Below are 7873 nucleotides of genomic sequence, written 5' to 3' on the forward strand. Positions count from 1 at the left end.
TATGTGCCACCTGGTTTGGTAAACAGCCTATTCTATATATACGCTACGGCAATTATTTTGACAGTTTTTTTAGGCTTATTAACCTTATATCCCTACAGTATTGGCCTCACTGGGGCAGTAGACCAGGATTAGTTACCTTATGTAAAGGGAAACTAGTGGGGCATGATATGCATCTATAGGAGCTCCTTTTGCCATGATGATATGTAGCTATATGGATGGCAATCTCTTGGTGGGAGAGTCAAGATATGCGGGGGTGTACTACTTAGTAGGGTAGTTATATTGTGCACTTGTATCTTCATTTTTAAACGTATGTGTTAAAAAATTTTTTTTAAATTGTTTTGAATAAAGCATTTATCTTTTTACATATTGGCATTTGCTTCCGTTTTGTTCGGATTCAATTGTGTATAGTTGGGAAGTGCCACTATTTAAGCCTTGTTACCTATATAGGTGTAGTCCCAATATTAGTAGCATTAGGATTTGAATGACTTGATGTTGAGGACAGGGAGGTATTGGAGGGGTTCCTAGAAATAGTTTTTGTCCTTCTGGTGCCCTTGTTTGCTATCTGAAATGTTTTTGGGTCTCGTAATTATTTAGATCCCTCTGGTATTTTTTTCGTTTTGGACATACTTATGTCCTTTTCCCATTTTCCTAGATCCTTATAGAATTTCTCAACCTCATCGGCTTTTAAATCTTGGGACATCTGTGCTTGAAGTTGATCAATCTGGGTATCATCCTCATTCAACAGTTGCACATTTTTTTCATTAATAATCGCAATGATGGACAAGGAGCATGCTGATGAAGCTTCTTCCCATTTTATAGATCAATCCCTCATCATCCAGGCCAAATGTGGGATACAGCTGAATTATAAGGCCTCTAGGGATGATCTTTTGGTTAAATTAGTTGTCCAAGGAGGTTTTGGTCCACCATAGATGGGTCTTTTTGTGCAATAAATTACGGCACGTTTTGGTGTGTTCTTTATAGTCATATCAAGTATCTTTGGAACTACTAGTAGCACTCCGTTTGAAAATGTCACAAACTCTATTAAGCCAGGTCTGTTCCCTATCCTTTAAGTCCATAATGAACAAATGGGGTTAGATCTGTTCAAAAAATAGAAGAATAAGTACCGTAATTAACTACACAAGACCCACCGTTAGTAATATACAAGGGTTGAACTCATTAACATATAGTTAACATTAACATATAATACACATAGAAAGTAGGAGAACCTACAGAGTATATATGCCCAGTAAAAAAATATTTTTATTATTGAAATTTAAGATATACATGAAATTAGAAATCTAAAAAATGGATGCTACTAGATGCACATGCAGGGGAACATAGGCAAATGCAGGAGGTGAAAAAACAACATAAGCGTGCAAAATGTAGTATAGATATAAGATAATCTCCAGGACGAAGCTGGAATCACATGGTTGGTATCTTATATTTATACTATATTATTCAGGCTAATGTTGTTTCTATGTGTAGATCGTAAATATTAGTCCAGTCTGATCGACATCTGGGATCATGAATATTAATATCAACATTCAGTATTGTAGATGTTTGATCCAGTCTGATCGACTCTCGAAGTCATGAACGTTGATCCTGTCTGATCCCTCACTAGGGTTTAAAAAATTTGAATCAGTCTGATCGACAGTCTGGATCATGGTTATTATGATCGACACTCAGAATTTCTTGATGACGATTTGTTGTGATTGACACTGGGGATCATTAAAGTTTATCCTTTCTGATCGACACTGATCCTGGTTGGTGATCCGGTCTGATTGACACTCCGGATCATGTTGTTCCAGTTTGATGCTTATGGGGGATCAGGAGGGAACTTTTCCCCTTTAAAGGCAGATTCTTTCAATGTTTTATCTTTACTTTTCTTGTTTACCTCCTATAAAACAATCAGGCTTCCCCGTGACATCTCCCTTCATTTTTCGGATCACATGTGTTTTTGTAGCTATTAAACAATGACACTACGGAATATCTTCAAAAAGACGCCCGCCTTCACTAACCGATAGGATGAGCTGTACGGTTGGGGAAGGACTAGACAAAATGCAGGCAGCACCTTGTGCACTGCGAAACACTGGGACACATTACACCATGGCTCTGAAGCCAGACTCCTATGTGGTGCTGATCGATGGGAATAAAATGCCGGTGATCAGATTTGGCACCTATGCCCCGGAAACGGTGAGTGCAACAGATATAAAGTAGTAGCTACTCCACTGAATCCAAAGCAAAGCTGCATTACTGCTGGTCTCTCGCCACCGCAATGTTTCCCTATTTGGGACAATGCGCCATCACAACATGTTTCATTTACCCCATAGGGAAACAATGAGTTGTAAAAAAAATTGCATCTTATTAGGCTGAATACATCAAAGAACTGGCCGGTGAGAGCACCAAGGTCACCATTGACACTGGATACCGCCACATCGACTGCGCCTTCTTATACGGGAATGAGGTCCAGATCGGCCAAGCCATTAGATCAAAGATTGCGGATGGGACTGTGAAGAGGGAAGACATATTTTACACTGGGAAGGTGACCAATCAGAATATTCTTTTCACTAGGTGTCGATGACGAGCTGTTACGAGTTTTTAATTTATTCTGCAGCTTTCGGGTAATAACCACACTCCAGAAAGGGTCCGACTGGGGCTGGAGAATTCTCTGAAGGATCTGCAGCTGGATTACATGGATCTCTTCCTAATACACACCCCCGTGGAGTTTAAGGTTTGTGGATATATGTGTATGGGATCGACAGTGGCTCCCAATCAGATCAGAGCAGAAGACATTATATGTGAATCCTATTTTTTCCCCTCCAGCCTGGAGATGATTCCTATCCCACAGACGAAAATGGGAAATTGGTTTTTCATAACACAGATATCCGAGAAACATGGAAGGTAAGTTTTATGAAAGATTATGGGTGACTGTGGGGAGAATGACTTCTCCTCCACCATCCGGGGTAATATTCTCATTTTCGGATGGAACATCTCTCTAATTATCTTACCATAACCTCTAGGCTATGGAAGCGTGCAGAGACGCCGGCCTCGTCTGATCCATCGGAGTCTCCAATTTTAACCGCCGGCAACTGGAGCGGATTTTCAACATGCCAGGACTCAAGTACAAACCAGTGTGCAACCAGGTACATATCAATCACACATAAATATCCTAAAAAATTAGAAAAAGTGCCAATCTTCCTTACAGGTTGTGTGGTATTGCAATACCAGATATAACCCATAGACAGCTGTGGCGCTGTTTCTGGAAAATAAGCAGCCATATTGCTGTAATATTTTGCCATCAACCTGTTGTTTACAATGAAATGTTCTTTAAATAATTCATATTATCTGCATTGTTATATATAGTAATGAGCCGTAATATCTCTGCACAGGTGGAATGTCACATATTCCTCAATCAGAGCAAATTACTGGAGTTCTGCAAATCTCATGATATCGTGCTGGTGGGATTCAGTGTACTGGGGACCAGCAGACCAAAGGGCTGGTAAGAACAAGGATATTGGTACAAGAATATAACTACTATAATATTGCTCCTATGTACAAGAATATAACTACTATAATACTGCTCCTATGTACTAGAATATAACTACTATAATACTGCCCCTATGTACAGGAATATAACTACTATAATACTGCCCCTATGTACAGGAATATAACTACTATAATACTGCCCCCTATGTACAAGAATATAACTACTATAATACTGCCCCTATGTACAAGAATATAACTGCTATAATACTGCTCCTATGTACAAGAATATATCTACTATAATACTGCTCCTATGTACAAGAATATAACTACTATAATACTGCCCCTATGTACAAGAATATAACTACTATAATACTGCTCCTATGTACAAGAATATAACTACTATAATACTGCCCCCTATGTACAAGAATATAACTACTATAATACTGCCCCTATGTACAAGAATATAACTACTATAATAATGCCCCTATATACAAGAATATAACTACTATAATACTGCTCCTATGTACAAGAATATAACTACTATAATATTGCCCCTATGTACAAGAATATAACTACTATAATACTGCTCCTATGTACAAGAATATAACTACTATAATACTGCCCCTATATAGAAGAATATAACTACTATAATACTGCCCCTATGTACTAGAATATAACTACTATAATACTGCCCCTATGTACAGGAATATAACTACTATAATACTGCCCCCTATGTACAAGAATATAACTACTATAATACTGCCCCTATGTACAAGAATATAACTGCTATAATACTGCTCCTATGTACAAGAATATATCTACTATAATACTGCTCCTATGTACAAGAATATAACTACTATAATACTGCCCCTATGTACAAGAATATAACTACTATAATACTGCTCCTATGTACAAGAATATAACTACTATAATACTGCTCCTATATACAAGAATATAACTACTATAATACTGCCCCTATGTACAAGAATATAACTACTATAATAATGCCCCTATGTACAAGAATATAACTACTATAATACTGCTCCTATGTACAAGAATATAACTACTATAATACTGCCCCTATATAGAAGATTATAACTACTATAATACTGCCCCCTATGTACAAGAATATAACTACTATAATACTGCTCCTATGTACAAGAATATAACTACTATAATACTGCCCCTATGTACAAGAATATAACTACTATAAGGCCGGGATCACACACAGCGAGATACGGCCGAGTCTCGCAGGTTAAAACCAAGCTCTGGCATCGGCACTCCAGAGCGGAGCATGCGGCCGCATAGCAATACATGGAACCGCACACTTCGCTCCGGAGTGCCGGCGCCAGAGCTTGTTCTTAACCTGCGAGACTCGGCCGTATCTCACTGTAGTGTGACTCCATCCTAATACTGCTGCTATATAGAAGATTATAACTACTATAATACTGCCCCCTATGTACAAGAATATAACTATTATAATACTACCTCTATGTACAAGAATATAACTACTATAATACTGCTCCTATGTACAAGAATATAACTACTATAATACTGCCCCCATGTACAAGAATATAACTACTATAATACTGCCCCTATGTACGAGAATATAACTACTATAATACTGCTCCTATATAGAAGATTATGACTACTATAATACTGCCTCCTATATACAAGAATATAACTACTATAATACTGCCCCTATGTACAGGAATACAGGTGGAATGTCACATATTCCTCAATCAGAGCAAATTACTAGCGTTCTGCAAATCTCATGACATCGTGCTGGTAGATACAGCGTACTGGGAACCAGCAGAGCAAAGGGCGTGTAAGAACAAGAATATTGTTTTATTATATCTGATGGTGTCCCAGAAAAAAGGCAAAAATATAAATATAACTACTATAATACTGCTCCCTATGTACAAGAATATAGCTACTATAATACTGCTCCTATGTACAAGAATATAACTACTATAATACTGCTCCTATGTACAAGAATATAACTACTATAATACTGCCCCTATGTACAGGAATATAACTACTATAATACTGCTCCTATGTACAAGAATATAACTACTATAATACTGCTCCTATGTACAAGACTATAACTACTATAATACTGCTCCTATGTACAAGTATATAACTACTATAACACTGCTCCTATGTACAAGTATATAACTACTATAATACTGCCCCTATGTACAATAATATAACTACTATAATACTGCCCCTATATACAAGAATATAACTACTATAGTACTGCTCCTATGTACAAGAATATAACTACTATAATACTGCTCCTATGTATAAGAATATAACTACTATAATACTGCCCCTATGTACAAGAATATAACTACTATAATACTGCCCCCTATGTACAAGAATATAACTACTATAATACTGCCCCTATGTACAAGAATATAACTACTATAATACTGCTCCTATGTACAAGAATATAACTACTATAATACTGCTCCTATGTATAAGAATATAACTACTATAATACTGCCCCTATGTACAAGAATATAACTACTATAATACTGCCCCCTATGTACAAGAATATAACTACTATAATACTGCCCCTATGTACAAGAATATAACTACTATAATACTGCTCCTATGTACAAGAATATAACTACTATAATACTGCCACTATGTACAAGAATATAACTACTATAATACTGCTCCTATGTACAAGAATATAACTACTATAATACTGCTCCTGTGTACAAGAATATGACTACTATAATACTGTCCCTATGTACAAGAATATAACTACTATAATACTGCTCCTATGTACAAGAATATAACTACCATAATACTGCTCCTATGTACAAGAATATAACTACTATAATACTGCTCCTATGTACAAGAATATAACTACTATAATACTGCCCCTATGTACAGGAATATAACTACTATAATACTGCCCCCTATGTACAAGAATATAACTACTATAATACTGACCCATATGTACAAAATAAAACACCTTGTTTCATTGCCCATGTTTTATTCTTTACATCATGTCTCATGTAATAGTGACTATCATGTGATAGTAGTAACAGTATCCTCCATAGTATGCATATGGTAGCATTACATATAGTGCTGATATAATAATGCCGTTCACAGAATGAGACATCACTGATCGCCATATAACGACTATTTTTTTTGTGCATTCTGGAACACACTAAATGTGCTTGTTTTCTTTCCTTTCACCCAAATTTTAGGAAAAGTGTGAGATTTATTTTATTTTCTTTCTGACAGGTTTGATCAGAATTCCCCCAAAGTGCTTGAAGACCCCGTATTAAATTCAGTCGCTAAGAAGCTGAACCGCTCTCCTGCGCAGGTGGCCCTGAGATATTTGCTACAGAGGGGATGTGTCGTCTTGGCAAAAAGCTTCAGCCCTGAGAGGATCAAGCAAAACTTCCAGGTAAATGAAGAAATTAAAATTAGAATAATTTCCTTCCTCTTCAAAATAATCTCTATTTTTTATTACTTTTCATTCTCAGGTTTTTGACTTTGACTTAAGTGATGAAGACATGAAATCTCTAGATGGACTCAATAAAGACATGCGTTACATAATTATCCATTCGTAAGTACCTTCTATTTTCCGAGAACAAATTTGTTCATAGTTTTTTCATTACATTAACTTTTATTTATTATATTTTTACAATTTTATTTTAATGTGCTTTTATTTATTATCTTTTATTTTATGACCTTACTTTACTTTCTTCTTTTTTTAATTTTAGCTGCAAAGAAAGCCCCAAGTATCCATTTGACGATGAGTTTTAAGAACATTGGCCAATTTCTCTGGATTCATCATTATAACCCTGGTTTTTTATTATCTTAGTCTAGCAGATTCCAATCTACAGAGAATATACGATCTATGAAATTGATTCTGACTGTGCTGTAGCACTTATTTTGGCTCGGACTTGAAATGACAGCATATAGACATATTTTAACATTTAATGAGAAATTCTAAGGCTGAGTACAGATGCTGCAATTACACAGCGAAATCTCTTAGTGTTTCTGTACAACACTCTTCTATATGTTGCAATAAAATACATTTTGTGTCCAACTTAATTTGAAGGTGTCATCTCTTGGAAAGTTTTGCTAATACTCAGTTAACCGATCAAAAACTAAATATGTATTATAATACCTTTAATACTCTTAAAATTCTGTACAACATGGTTTCAATTTCATTGTTTTCTGTCTTTCATATGGCTGTCAAATAGCTGAGAATCTGTAGCGGCATCTGTGATCGTGCCCATTACATAAGGTTATTTTCTGGATTTGTTTTCTCATTTTGACTCTCATAGTTGTGGTCTACCTATGATGCCAATTACAGGCCTCTCTCATCTTTTTAACCCCTTAATCCCATATGACG

General features: G+C 36.1%; 1 pseudogene across 1 annotated transcript; it reads left to right on the plus strand.

Annotated features, from left to right (window-relative positions):
• The first annotated feature begins 1990 nt into the window (after positions 1-1990).
• Positions 1991-7569, plus strand: LOC143776969 (aldo-keto reductase family 1 member C1-like; annotated as a pseudogene). The gene is made up of 9 exons (XR_013215954.1): positions 1991-2193; positions 2369-2542; positions 2615-2731; positions 2824-2901; positions 3021-3143; positions 3390-3499; positions 6751-6916; positions 6996-7078; positions 7236-7569. The product of XR_013215954.1 is annotated as an aldo-keto reductase family 1 member C1-like (transcript).
• Positions 7570-7873: the final 304 nt, after the last annotated feature.

The sequence above is a fragment of the Ranitomeya variabilis genome, chromosome 5, assembly GCF_051348905.1.
Source record: "Ranitomeya variabilis isolate aRanVar5 chromosome 5, aRanVar5.hap1, whole genome shotgun sequence".
In the NCBI taxonomy this organism is placed as follows: domain Eukaryota; kingdom Metazoa; phylum Chordata; class Amphibia; order Anura; family Dendrobatidae; genus Ranitomeya; species Ranitomeya variabilis.